At 41.8% G+C, this 15,494-nt stretch overlaps 2 long non-coding RNA genes across 2 annotated transcripts; one reads left to right on the top strand and one right to left on the bottom strand.

Annotated features, from left to right (window-relative positions):
* Positions 1-10,764: 10,764 nt before the first annotated feature.
* LOC130539383 (uncharacterized) lies at positions 10,765-12,478 on the top strand. The gene is made up of 3 exons (XR_008954103.1): positions 10,765-11,536; positions 11,613-11,776; positions 11,955-12,478. It is a non-coding gene; the product is annotated as an uncharacterized LOC130539383 (long non-coding RNA).
* Positions 12,479-12,953: 475 nt separating this feature from the next.
* On the bottom strand, positions 12,954-14,398 carry LOC130539393 (uncharacterized). The gene is made up of 2 exons (XR_008954113.1): positions 13,875-14,398; positions 12,954-13,760 (listed from the first exon to the last, which is right to left on the bottom strand). It is a non-coding gene; the product is annotated as an uncharacterized LOC130539393 (long non-coding RNA).
* Between the last annotated feature and the right edge of the window lie 1,096 nt (positions 14,399-15,494).

Here is a 15,494-nt window from a genome sequence, read left to right on the forward strand (position 1 = left end):
CCCATCACTTTTGGTCAGGAGATACATTATTTCAAAACAGAGGTGAATGCAACATGATCATCTGAAAACTCATGCTGCGCTGACATTATGACGTTTTTGACGTTTTCTCGTGGGGAAACCATCACTTTTGGTCAGGAGATACATTTATTTCAAAAACAGAGGTGAATGCAACATGATCACCTGAAAACTCATGCTGCGCTCACATTATGACGTTTTTGACGTTTTCTCGTGGGGAAACCATCACTTTTGGTCAGGAGATACAAGTTTCTCAAAACAGACGTAATGCAACATGACCTCCTGAAAACTCATGCTGCGCTCACATTATGACGTTTTTGACGTTTTCTCTCGTGGGGAACCCATCACTTTTGGTCAGGAGATACATTTATTTCAAACAGAGGTGAATGCAACATGATCATCTGAAAACTCATGCTGCGCTCACATTATGACGTTTTTGACGTTTTCTCGTGGGGAAACCATCACTTTTGGTCAGGAGATACATTTATTTCAAAACAGAGGTAAATGCAACATGATCATCTGAAAACTCATGCTGCGCTCACATTATGACGTTTTTGACGTTTTCTCGTGGGGAAACCATCACTTTTGGTCAGGAGATACATTTATTTCAAAACAGAGGTGAATGCAACATGATCATCTGAAAACTCATGCTGCGGTCACATTATGACGTTTCTGACGTTTTCTCGTGGGGAAACCATCACTTTTGGTCAGGAGATACAAGTTTCTCAAAACAGAGGTAATGCAACATGATCATCTGAAAACTCATGCTGCGCTCACATTATGATGTTTTTGACGTTTTCTCGTGGGGAACCATCACTTTTGGTCAGGAGATACATTTATTTCAAAACAGAGGTGAATGCAACATGATCATCTGAAAACTCATGCTGCGCTCACATTATGACGTTTTTGACGTTTTCTCGTGGGGAAACCATCACTTTTGGTCAGGAGATACAAGTTTCTCAAAACAGACGTAAATGCAACATGACCACCTGAAAACTCATGCTGCGCTCACATTATGACGTTTTTGACGTTTTCTCGTGGGGAAACCATCACTTTTGGTCAGGAGATACATTTATTTTAAAACAGAGGTGAATGCAACATGATCATCTGAAAACTCATGCTGCGCGCTCACATATGACGTTTTTGACGTTTTCTCGTGGGGAAACCATCACTTTTGGTCAGGAGATACATTTATTTCAAAACAGAGGTGAATGCAACATGATCATCTGAAAACTCATGCTGCGCTCACATTATGACGTTTTTGACGTTTTCTCGTGGGGAAACCATCACTTTTGGTCAGGAGATACATTTATTTCAAAACAGAGGTAAATGCAACATGATCATCTGAAAACTCATGCTGCGGTCACATTATGACGTTTTTGACGTTTTCTCGTGGGGAAACCATCACTTTTGGTCAGGAGATACAAGTTTCTCAAAACAGAGGTAAATGCAACATGATCATCTGAAAACTCATGCTGCGCTCACATTATGACGTTTTTGACGTTTTCTCGTGGGGAAACCATCACTTTTGGTCAGGAGATACATTTATTTCAAAACAGAGGTGAATGCAACATGATCATCTGAAAACTCATGCTGCGCTCACATTATGACGTTTTTGACGTTTTCTCGTGGGAAACCATCACTTTTGGTCAGGAGATACAAGTTTCTCAAAACAGACGTAAATGCAACATGACATCTGAAAACTCATGCTGCGCTCACATTATGATGTTTTTGACGTTTTCTCGTGGGGAAACCATCACTTTTGGTCAGGAGATACATTTATTTCAAAACAGAGGTGAATGCAACATGATCATCTGAAAACTCATGCTGCGGTCACATTATGACGTTTTTGACGTTTTCTCGTGGGGAAACCATCACTTTTGGTCAGGAGATACATTTATTTCAAAACAGAGGTGAATGCAACATGATCATCTGAAAACTCATGCTGCGCTCACATTATGACGTTTTTGACGTTTTCTCGTGGGGAAACCATCACTTTTGGTCAGGAGATACATTTATTTCAAAACAGAGGTGAATGCAACATGATCATCTGAAAACTCATGCTGCGCTCACATTATGACGTTTTTGACGTTTTCTCGTGGGGAAACCATCACTTTTGGTCAGGAGATACAAGTTTCTCAAAACACAGGTAAATTCAACATGATCATCTGAAGACTCATGCTGCGCTCACATTATGACGTTTCTGACGTTTTCTCGTGGGGAAACCATCACTTTTGGTCAGGAGATACAAGTTTCTCAAAACAGAGGTGAATGCAACATGATCATCTGAAAACTCATGCTGCGCTCACATTATGACGTTTTTGACGTTTTCTCGTGGGGAAACCATCACTTTTGGTCAGGAGATACATTTATTTCAAAACAGAGGTGAATGCAACATGATCATCTGAAAACTCATGCTGCGCTCACATTATGACGTTTTTGACGTTTTCTCGTGGGGAAACCATCACTTTTGGTCAGGAGATACATTTATTTCAAAACAGAGGTGAATGCAACATGATCATCTGAAAACTCATGCTGCGGTCACATTATGACGTTTCTGACGTTTTCTCGTGGGGAAACCATCACTTTTGGTCAGGAGATACAAGTTTCTCAAAACAGAGGTAAATGCAACATGATCACCTGAAAACTCATGCTGTGCTCACATTATGACGTTTTTGACGTTTTCTCGTGGGGAAACCATCACGTTTGGTCAGGAGATACATTTATTTCAAAACAGAGGTGAATGCAACATGATCATCTGAAAACTCATTATCACGTTTTTGACGTTTTCTCGCTGAGAGGAAATGTCAGTTTGGGCATGGATGTGCTTTCTTTCCAAAACAGAAGTGATTTCATCAGGATCATATGAAAACTGATCTTGCAATTACATTTTGACTAAATTGACGTTTGCGCAATGAGGAAATGTCAGTTTGGGCATGGATGCGCTTTCTTTCAAAAACAGAAGTGATTGCATCAGGATCATATGAAAACTGATCTTGCAATCACAATTTGACTTGAATGACGTTTTTGCTGAGAGGAAATGTCAGTTTGGGCATGGATGCGCTTTCTTTCCATAACAGAAGTGACTGCATCAGGATCATATGAAAACTGATCTTGCAATCACATTTTGACTAAATTGATGTTTGCGCAATGAGGAAATGTCAGTTTGGACATGGATGTGCTTTCTTTACCTAACATAAGTGATTGCATCAGGATTACATGAAAACTGATCTACAATTACATTTTGACTAAATTGACGTTTGCGGAATGAGGAAATGTCAGTTTGGGCATGGATGCGCTTTCTTTCCAAAACAGAAGTGATTGCATCAGGATCATATGAAAACTGATCTTGCAATCACATTTTGACTAAATTGACGTTTGCGCAATGAGGAAATGTCAGTTTGGGCATGGATGTGCTTTCTTTACCTAAACATAAGTGATTGCATCAGGATTACATGAAAACTGATCCTACAATTACATTTTGACTAAATTGACGTTTGCGAATGAGGAAATGTCAGTTTGGGCATGGATGCGCTTTCTTGCCAAAACAGAAGTGATTGCATCAGGATCATATGAAAACTGATCTTGCAATTACATTTTGACTAAATTGACATTTGCGCAATGAGGGAATGTCAGTTTGGGCATGGATGCACTTTCTTTCCTAAACATAAGTGATTGCATCAGGATTACATGAACACTGATCTTGCAATTACATTTTGACTAAATTGACGTTTGCGCAATGAGGAAATGTCAGTTTGGGCATGGATGCGCTTTCTTTCCTAAACAGAAGTGATTGCATCAGGATCATATGAAGACTAATGTTGCAATCACATTTTGAGTTGAATTACATTTGGGCTGTGAGGAAATGTCAGTTTGGGCATGGATGTGCTTTCTTTCCAAAACAGAAGTGATTGCATCAGGATCATATGAAAACTGATCTTGCAATCACATTTTGACTTGAATGACGTTTGCGCAATGAGGAAATGTCAGTTTGGGCATGGATGCGCTTTCTTTCCAAAACAGAAGCGATTGCATCAGGATTACATGAACACTGATCTTGCAATTACATTTTGACTAAATTGACGTTTGCGCAATGAGGAAATGTCAGTTTGGGCATGGATGCGCTTTCTTTCCAAAACAGAAGTGATTGCATCAGGATTACATGAAAACTGATCCTACAATTACATTTTGACTAAATTGGAGTTTGCGGAATGAGGAATGTCAGTTTGGGCATGGATGCGCTTTCCTTCAAAAACAGAAGTGATTGCATCAGGATCATATGAAAACTGATCTTGCAATCACATTTTGACTTGAATGACGTTTTCGCTGAGAGGAAAGTCAGTTTGGGCATGGATGCGCTTTCTTTCCAAAACAGAAGTGATTGCATCAGGATTACATGAAACCTGATCCTACAATTACATTTTGACAAAATTGGAGTTTGCGCAATGAGGAAATGTCAGTTTGGGCATGGATGCGCTTTCTTTCCAAAACAGAAGTGATTGCATCAGGATCATATGAAAACTGATCTTGCAATCACATTTTGACTAAATTGACGTTTGCGGAATGAGGAAATGTCAGTTTGGGCATGGATGCACTTTTTTTTCAAAACAGAAGTGATTGCATCAGGATCATATGAAGACTAATGTTGCAATCACATTTTGAGTTGAATTACATTTGGGCTGTGAGGAAATGTCAGTTTGGGCATGGATGTGCTTTCTTTCCAAAAGAGAAGTGATTGCATCAGGATTACATGAAAACTGATCTTGCAATCACATTTTGACTAAATGACGTTTGCGGAATGAGGAAATGTCAGTTTGGGCATGGATGCGCTTTCTTTCCAAAACAGAAATGATTGCATCAGGATCATATGAAAACTGATCCTACAATTACATTTTGACAAAATTGGAGTTTGCGCAATGAGGAAATGTCAGTTTGGGCATGGATGCGCTTTCTTTCCAAAACAGAAGTGATTGCATCAGGATTACATGAACACTGATCTTGCAATTACATTTTGACTAAATTGACGTTTGCGCAATGAGGAAATGTCAGTTTGGGCATGGATGCACTTTCTTTCCTAAACAGAAGTGATTGCATCAGGATCATATGAAGACTAATGTTGCAATCACATTTTGAGTTGAATTACATTTGGGCTGTGAGGAAATGTCAGTTTGGGCATGGATGTGCTTTCTTTCCAAAACAGAAGTGATTGCATCAGGATCATATGAAAACTGATCTTGCAATCACATTTTGACTTGAATGACGTTTGCGCAATGAGGAAATGTCAGTTTGGGCATGGATGCGCTTTCTTTCCAAAACAGAAGCGATTGCATCAGGATTACATGAACACTGATCTTGCAATTACGTTTTGACTAAATTGACGTTTGCGCAATGAGGAAATGTCAGTTTGGGCATGGATGCGCTTTCTTTCCTAAACAGAAGTGATTGCATCAGGATTACATGAAAACTGATCCTACAATTACATTTTGACTAAATTGGAGTTTGCGGAATGAGGAAATGTCAGTTTGGGCATGGATGCGCTTTCTTTCAAAAACAGAAGTGATTGCATCAGGATCATATGAAAACTGATCTTGCAATCACATTTTGACTTGAATGACGTTTTCGCTGAGAGGAAAGTCAGTTTGGGCATGGATGCGCTTTCTTTCCAAAACAGAAGTGATTGCATCAGGATCATATGAAAACTGATCTTGCAATCACATTTTGACTAAATTGACGTTTGCGCTGAGAGGAAATGTCAGTTTGGGCATGGATGCGCTTTCTTTCCAAAACAGAAGCGATTGCATCAGGATCATATGAAAACTGATCTTACAATCACATTTTGACTTGAATGATGTTTGCGCTATGAGGAAAGGTTAGTTTGGGCATGGATGCGCTTTCTTTCCAAAACAGAAGTGATTGCATCAGGATCATATGAAAACCTGATTTTGCAATTACATTTTCACTAAATTGACGTTTTCGCTTGGAGACAATGTCAGTTTGTGCATGGATGCACTTTTTCCGAAACAGGATTGATTGCATCAGGATCATCTGAAAAACTAATGTTGCAATCACATTTTGACAGTTTGGGCATGGAGGCACTTTTTAAAGTGAATGCAAAGGATCATTTGAAAACTAATGTTGCAATTTGACATTTTGACAGTTTTGAGGTTTGCGCGTCCAGGAAACGTCAGTCTCAGCATGAATTATTTTCATTATTTCCAAAAGAGAAGTGATCTCATCAGGATCAAATGAAAAACTAATGTTGAAATCACATTTGGACATTTTGGGCATGGCGGCACTTTTTTAAAGTGAATGCAACTTGATCATATGAAAATTAATCTTGCAATCACATTTGGACTTAATTAACGTTTTCTCGTCGAGTAAACATCAGTTTGGGCATGGATGCACTTTAATTGATATCAGCTAACTGCCATAGACTGTCAAAGGCTTGATGCCTCCTGGGGCGGCCACTAGAGGGAACTGTTTCCCTGGTTTAAGACCCCCCGCCTCCTCTGACTCCTCCTCAGCTGTCCCTGTTGTACTCTGACTGCTTAATGTTATCTCCTCCATTTTTTTTGTCTTTTTTTGCATCTGCTCAATTTTCTACAACAACTGGGCACCAACAGAGGGCACCTCAGTTAACATATCTTTCTGCCTTCTCAGAAAATTATTATCCTCTGAAATCATGCCTATTGGTACAACAAAATTGTACAAAGATTGTTGGAGGAAGGGAGATTTTCCACAAGAAGGCAGTGGTGCCCGCACTGCTCCTCTTGGCTGTCCCATTCCTGCTTCCGCCTCCATCTGAAAATCAATCGTGCCTTCTGCTCAACACCCCTTTCCCCGCTCCTGTCCTCAGACTTCCCTATTTTATGCTCTTTCTGCTCCTTCAACTTATTGACTGCATACACCATCTCACACACACACACACACACACATCATGCAACGCTTGTGGGCTTCCATTTTGGTTACCTTAATTGGCCATATTCTAGCTTTTGGGGAGTGTTTCACACCAAGAACACTACTATATATGGTTATCTGGAGGTCATAACTTCTCTCCTAGGTGACATCTTGGGCCCTCTTGTTCTGCCCCCCTACATTCCAGTCTCCTACTAATTTACGTTCTGCTCTGCTCGACCTACTAGCTTGTGGAATATATTGGTCATATTAATTATACTGATGGTACTGAGTATATGAATCATATCAAAAGATACATGTCAAAAGATAGAAATAAAGGGAATAAACGATACACAATCAATATATCACACCATGATAAAATTGTAATTGCAAGCAGAAAAGGAAATGTGTAAAACATAGCAAAGTTGTATGGATTGAGACTGGATGATGCATGATGATGATGATGATGCATTTGTTCTATTTTTATTCTTTATATTTTAGAAATCTTTAAAAGCAAACAAATGCATTAATAAGAAATTAAAGGGGTCAAAGCAAAACTTAAAATAAGCTTTTTCTGACATTGTGTCAGTGTTTTCCCCTCCCATTTAGGCCAGTGGAGAGGAAATGAGACAACAAAAAATACAATGAAAGCAGCAAATAAATATGCAAGGGACAAGCTGAAGGGCCTATAGCAAAGAAAGAAGGAAAGAGTTTCTAAGGGTGAGGTGAGTTCACCAATAGTATAAGCCAAAAGCATTTACTAATCCTGACATACACACACATGCATGTTCACACTCTCTCTCTGAAGTGACATGTGAGTGAGGAGCTGATGGTGAATCCGTAGGGAAACTTCCATTCTTCTCTTGTGGGTGATTGTGTGGATGATGATTGTATGTATGAGTTATTTTCCTTTTGTTTTTTGGTTGTAAAAGGGGTTGTGGATTAGGTTTTGTGCGTATGTGTGGGGTTTCCCCCACTGCGGGGTGGCCCGTGGTGGGGCTAATAAATACCTTCAAGTCCAAAAAGTCAGCTTTGGCCGACCTGTTGGATGGCTCAGCACAGGGTGCTGTGGTCCAGATTCATGATTGCCTCCCAGATGGATGCTCCCTCCCGTTTCTTCCTTAGATAAGAGAACAACATCAGTCACTCCTTACCTACGAGTGGCTGCTCCGAAATCTCAGACTCTGCTGGGTTCTATTAGAACCTTTATAGGAGTGAGTGGTTAAGTAATCCAGATGTGCAAGACAGCTTCTCTAGGGGTCGTCCGTCATTCACCCTGACCAGGCCTACTGTGTGCCCAACAGGTTTATCAGTGATATTAGGGGTATTTTGATCCTCTCCAGTTCCTTGGCCACACAGACTGCTATTTCCATATACCAAGCTTATGACCGGGTTGCACACCAGTACCTGTGGCAGACCTTAGCTGGCTCTGGGTTCAACTGTGGCTTTATAGCCGTAGTCCAAGCACTCTATAGTGGCATTGCAAGTATTCTAAAAACTAATGGTGGGTTGAGCACTCTGATCCAGAGAGGGGTGAGGCAGGGTTGCTCTCTCTCTGGAATGATATACACAAAATGATTCCTGGCAACATCGTGACTACCCTTCAGGAGCTATCTGTTAGTGTTTCTGGACTTCTCCATCAAGCAGTCCCAGTCTCACCTTCTGTTGCAGCCTCGACATTGTAGACAATGTATGTGCTTAAGCTTGAAACTGGTATGATGAGCATGCCTATCAGTGAGAAAGCACCTCATACAAGGTGAAGGACAGGATGTTATAGACTATATTATCTACCCAACATCTGTCGCCTGTGGAGGGTCAGCTGTGAGAAACAATTCCATATTAGGTAGAATGCTGCAACTGTGAAACTGGCAGTGCGGAAACTCACAGGTGAAATGCGTAGCGTGCTTGTGTGTCATAGCCCTCAGCTGAGAAATAAAGGTCTTAAATCTGTGATTTCACTTCCGAGTTTTATTTGCCACACCGCAACACCTTAGGACTTTTCAACAGCATCAATAGTAGACTCTATTCCACTGCTCTGGAACCTCAGGTGCCCATCCCAGCTTGATACTCGGGTGAGGTAGTAGTGCATCAGCTTGTTGCTAAAGTGTTTGTTAGTGATCGATTTCCAACCTCACCTATCCTTCTGTTAAGGCAAAAATAGCATTCATTGTTGATTTATAGTCAGGCAGAGTGATAAGGAAATTCTCCAGCTTCCAGTACGATGTTGAGTTTATCATATCGACAACAAGTACTTGGTTGCTTAATAAGATTGTTAATGTCAAAAGGTTCAGTTACTAGGAAACATGCAATGGTGAGCAGGAGCTTGGAGCCTGTGAATACATCTTTAAATGGTCACTGCATGTTTGGCAACCAAACAGGAATAATTCACCAATCAGTATATATAGCCTGTCTGAACTTGAAGGGGGGGGGGGCTATTCTGATGTACACCTGTACTGGAGTTTTGTTGTCTCCATATTGTGCAATATAAACTTACTTTCCAATCAGTGTTTTGTGGCTTTTCATTTAAAAATGTATCTAGATTACTTTTTGGACAAAATCTTTCCCGACAAGAGCTGCACAGTCAGCCACAGCTGTGATGGAAAAAAGGACGCCAGTCTCCTCTAATTTTTGAGTCTCTAACTGCTGACCATCAATGGGTTTTCCATCATCTGGTTCAGGGCAACGAGTCAGAAACCCAGCTCTTAACACTACCAGGAATCAGCATCAGTTGCTGACTATGCCATCTACTTTCGGACATCCATGGCTAAAAGCAGCTGGAATGACTCGCAATCCAGAGGGGCTTTTGTAAAGGGATTAAGTGAGGAGCTGAGTTAATGGTAAAGACGAGTTAATGGTTTGAGATGAGATGGCGGACCTTGAAGCCCTGGTCTTGCTTGCCAGCTGCCTTGATAATCATCTCAGGAAAAGGCGGAGGGTGAGGTCTTTTAGGTTTCTTCCTCGCATCTGCTCTGTTGCCTTGACCATTGTCACCAGCTGTCTTCCAGTGGAATTAACCAGCCCCGCCCCCTTCTTCCCCTGCCTCGGAGGAACCAATGCAGCAGGGCAGAGCCTGTTTTAACCCTGTCCAAGAGGAGGCTCACTACGCAGGCCTGTCTGTACTGTGAATTTGGCCATTTATTCGAGTCCTGTCCAGTATCTCTCCAGCGCATGCAGGAGTGTTGGTGAGTGGTGTCTCTTCCTGCTCTGTGATCACTTGTCTGACTCTATGACATGCTCCTCTATTTCCAAAATTCTCTTCCCCTGAGCTTCTTGGTCGACTTCAACTTTTTGAGCAGGATGTCATAAAGCAGGCCAACATTCCGAACACATTGCTGCCAGAACTCTAAGACTATTCTGGACCTGGACAGAAGACCTCTAACCTAGCTAACTCATTAAACTGCACTCACCCTAATCTCTGTAAACTCACTGCAATCAGATCCAACTCTTCATTTTCCCCTCATCCTCCTATCCCACTGTACTTGGGCCATCACTGAACCCCAAGAACTTGCTCATGATCTGAGCAATTGTTCAGGAAGCAGCATACTCTCTCCCTGCTTCTTTGATTGCTGCATTGATCTGCACCCAGCACCTCCACTGCCTTCCGTAAGTGGGCATTCTACATCAATATCTTCCAAATAGCTACTGATGAATTTCTTTGGCCACAATTGCAAGCAATTCTTTGTCAATTTGCACATAGCGTTTGGGTCTATAAACACCCTGGAGTCATTTCATACTGACTGTCCGTCTCAACCCTCAGAGTAACAACAGATAAGATACATGGTTTTATGACATATGAGTACTGCTTGAATAAACACTTTGCTGCTCTTACTCCCAGTGTGATGGGTGCAATTGGGACCCAAAAGCAGCACTCTGGAAAGCTGGGACCGTTGGTAAGGACCTTTATTAGTACACAGACAAACAGTTTGTTCTTCAGGCTCGGGGCCCACACAAAGTCTATGGGTTTCAGGCTCGGGGAACGGGATGAGCTGAGCCAGAATGCGGAACCAAGGGGGGAGGACATGAACCCTCGGAACCATACAGTTCCGTTTACAGCAGGCAGGAGTGACAGAGAGGGGTTTACAGGACATGAGGCCAACGATGCAGCAGAGCAGACTGAGGACGAGCAGTAGCAAAGTCAGGACCAGGTGAGCAGACAGGAACCAGAAACGCTGAAGCAGAAGTCATGGTCAGGGATGGAAGGCTGGTGAGTTTACCAGGAGACAGGCAGTGCAGGCAGGTCAGAGGCAAACAGGTTCAGCAACAGGAGGTCAGGCAGGTAAGAAGTGCTGGAGAGTCTTGCATGGAAATGCTGAAGAACAATCTGCCAAGGAGTGAAAGTGCAGGGGAGGCTTTTAAGAAGGGCTGATTGGGAATACGCTGCAGCTGTGCTTGCAGGTGAGTGGCGTTGAGCTGATGGGGTGGGAGTGGCTGGCAGGTAGAGTGGAGCAGAGGCAGGGAGAGTGGAAAATTACTGAGGCAGAGGGACAGGAGGGAACGGAGCTGTGACACCCAGTGCCAGTCCTTCCAACTTCCTCGGAGGGGTACTTTGATCTGAAAGGTTTGGGATTAATTAATTTATCCTCTGGCACAGGCATGTTTTCTCTGACTCAACCACTTTTAATATCAGGTTTGAATTTTTTCTCAATGAGCACATGTCCATTGTATCTTATTTCTGCCATAATTTTACACTTACTTTTGTTAAGTTTCAGATGCACCTTTGGAGTTCTGGTGCAGCCAAAATCTTCAACAGAAGCCTTTTAAATCTGTATGTTTAAAATCGTAAAATGTGTTGAAAGTACACAAATGAGATTTCTTCATTCAGTTTGCCAAAATCCATTTCAGCTACAACTTCTGTTTTGCAGAGAAGGTAATGTTCTCTTTTGATGGCTTAGTTAAATTTTTCTGTTCTCAATTCCATTTTAAGTGCATGCAGTCTTTTGTCAAGTCCAATTTTTTCACATGGCTCTCCTGCTAGAAATTTATCATTTCAAATTTCAGATAAAACTTTTCTTCATACTGACATATCAACATGATTCTGCCTTTAGCTGGAATGTGATGGTCTGCAATCAACAAGCTGATGAAAAGGCTACAGAGAGGCAAAAAAACTAGACAAATGTGTTACTGACATCATCACTGACTGAGAGAAGGGGAGGAGAGGAAACCCTGAACCAGCAGAGTGACACAAATCTGTCAGATGATTATGTTTAGGCCAATAGCAGTGTTACTAGATGTAGATGACTTTGACCCTTTTTAAATGTAATAATGTATGTCACTATAATAATGACTGTAATTACCAAAATATGCTAGATTTCCTTCTGGGTTTAAGGATGTTGAAGGTTTCATGTGCTCCACTTTCTGTCTTGCTTCTGTTTAAATCCATATGTTTTGATACACAGTGGTCAGGGGAGCAACATCTGGTAAACAACTGTTATTTTTTTCTCCAGTTTGCAAGTCAACACAGCAATAAAATGGTAGGGTCAGAGCCTATTGCTGACACCAAGTAGCACACTTTCTACACACATACACTACATCTATTTAAATACAATGACATCTGTACTGATACCAATAATCCCATATTTTTGAAAATTAATCTTGGGCGATTTTTATTATAATAAAAAAAAAAAAAATACAGTTCTGACTGCTGCTGACTCTGCCTGTCGGGGAAGAGATCCTCAATGACCAATGAGACTCCGTTATGTCACTTTTGGTGTGAACATAAAAACCCTCTACCAAAAGGAAGCTTCAGGGCCAAGGCTTTATATTCTGGACCAAGAAAAAGGAGTAGAATAACATTATTTGTTAAAAGTTCTGATTTATATCACTGCAATTCATTTGCTCTCATCAATGTTCTACAGTTAAGGTTACTGTCAAAATCACACCAGCAATTAAATGGTTACTTTCTTGAAAAAATGTTATCCAATTAGACACCTCTTTCAAAGCTCTGTTAGCTGGCTCATTAAATGGTTATAATTTCATGAATTTCAAAGCTTGTGACGGGTATGGTACGGACCCAAGTGCAGTACAAAACAGGCAATGAACTGATGATCAGTTAACAGGTTTATTAACTGCAATCTGGCAAACAAAGAACAGTTTGAGGGCGGGGCAGTGGACTTGGTCGAGGCAGGCAAAAAGTCAGTAACCGGGAGGCAGGCAGAATCAGGCAAACAATCCAGAGGGAGACTGGCTGAGCTCGTGGTCAAAACGGAAGACAGTTAATTTACCAGGGGTCAGGCAGAACAGGCAGGGTCGATACCGGGAAGACAGGCAGGTAAACGCTGGAAAGTCATGCATAGCAGAGAACAATCTGGCACTGAGTGAGTGTGAGGCTGAAGAATATATACTGGTAGGTGAGCTGATTGATGAGTGAGGGCAGGTGTGTGATCAGTGACTGAGAGCAGGTGTGTGATCAGTGACTGAGAGCAGGTGTGTGATCAGTGACTGAGAGCAGGTGTGGTGATCAGAGGGTGTGGTGTGAGCAGGGCAGTGGAAAGGTACTGAGTCCATGGGCTGGAGCAGAGTGTGACACTTTTGTAGAGTGCTTACACCAGGGACATACCATCAATGCCACAGACCTCCACATCTCTGGCTCTAGTATTTTAAAAAGACCCGTGGGATTTCAAAAAGGCATTTATTAATATAGCTGCTAGCAGTATTCATTTATTGCTTTTGTGTAGACCTCTATATCCACAACAATAGTGACATAATTTGGACCAGGCATAAGTATTTTTTAAAGTAGACAACAGCAGAGGAGCAGAAGTGCCTCATGGATTGCAGTTGTTAAAACCTTTTTAATTAATTGTGCAAAGTGGACAGGAGTTGCGGTGATCATTGGAGAAGGGAGACATGGTAATCTTCGGGAGAGAAGATAAAAGGCAAATGTTAGTCAAGGCAATAATCGTTAGTACAAGGAATCTGTAATGCTCGAGTTAGCACTCGCAAGGATAAAACAATCTTACTCTGGATACCTGGTATTGGCTACTTGAAAAATCATGTGGATTAGCTGCAGGTGTGGAAGCAGCCAGTGAGAGATGGGTCTCCCATGCTTCTAGTGGAAACACAGAACACCGCAACCCATGACAATCATGACTTTTTAAAAAAGCTATAAGAAAATTTATTTATACTTCTACCATTTCTTGTCACAGTCTGCTCCTTTCTAATCAGTTCAATTGTACACCTAGGTCTTCCCTTTGGCAGTCAGCACAATCTGGCACAATGTGCCTGGCACTCATTCTTTGCCAGATTGTTTGTGAGCTCGACATGCGTATTCTGCTCCTGCTTAGTAAACTGTTTATTCTTCCGTCTGACCAAGTTTTTGTTTGCACCCAGTTTGTTGTTTGCCTGAGTTCTTCTCGTCCTGGAAGAAGTTCTTTTCTGAGGATCATTGACCTGTGGGTTTATTTCCTGGATTTTTAGGACACTGTGTTTGTGGATGAACAGACTGTTTATTAAAAAAATTCCATCACTGGCAAAGTTCTTCTCTGTGCTTTGTGTGTTGCATCTGGGTCCTGCTTCTGCTTGTGAAAGTACAATCTGGTCCAAACATGGACCCAACACACACTACTTCGTCGCAGAATTGTTTCAATAAATGCTAAAATGGTATTAGAAGAATGGTGGCATTGGCGGGACGAGGCCAGAGTGCCTTTCCTAGTATGGACTGACCAAAGGAACTTGGAATACATCTGGACCGTGTGAGAATAATTATTCTATTATTATCGCACAATGAGAAGAAACAGAGTGTTTTTCACTTCTCTTCATTTACTACACTTGTTCAGAATACCAGATTTATTGTGAGACTGCTTATCTGAAACCTTGAGAGTGGATGAAATTCTATAGGCTGATTCACAAGCTGATGTGAATAGGTTTGCAGTGGAGCAGCAGAACGACGGAGGGTGTCCCAGAGTGAACTGGTGCTCGTTCTCCCTTGCACGGTTACCCGTGTGTCTGTGTCTTTTGATGATTCATGCAGGGTTTTGCTGAGTTGCTCTGTTTTAACTCTAACAACCACCAAGCAATTAAACTCGTATCAAGCACACTGTGCCTTTATTTTTATTTTTTACCTGTTTCCATTTCACCCTCTCCTACAATCCTGGTTCCTGTGAAATCCAATGCCCTGTCTCGGAAATTTCTCTAGGGGGAAAACCCAGGAGAGGAGCCTAAAACCATTCTTCCTTTCCCCCTGTGTGGTTGCCACACTGTCTTGGGGAATCTCTTGAACGCTTGTTTGTTCCGCCGGCTCTAAGGTCCAAGGTTCTGTAGTAGGGCCATGGTTCATGACTCACCTGTCATCCAAAGAACATGAGATGTTCTTCTGCAACACTTCTGGTAGGCCACCTTGCAAGAAGAAGCCTGTGGATTGGTCCCACATATCTCTGGACTTCGTTAACTGTCTACCCCCATCCTGGAACAACATAGTCATCGTATTTGTGGTGGATAGGCTTAGTCAAATGGCCCATCTCATACCATTACCCAAACTCCCCTCAGCCAAGAAAGCTCAGCCACAGCTCAGCTGGTTCTGCTTCATGTCTTCCATATCCATGGCATGCCGGTAGACATAGCCTTTGAACCTTAGTCCAATGGCCCAAAAG

Source organism: Takifugu flavidus, chromosome 15 (genome assembly GCF_003711565.1).
Source record: "Takifugu flavidus isolate HTHZ2018 chromosome 15, ASM371156v2, whole genome shotgun sequence".
Lineage (NCBI taxonomy): Eukaryota > Metazoa > Chordata > Actinopteri > Tetraodontiformes > Tetraodontidae > Takifugu > Takifugu flavidus.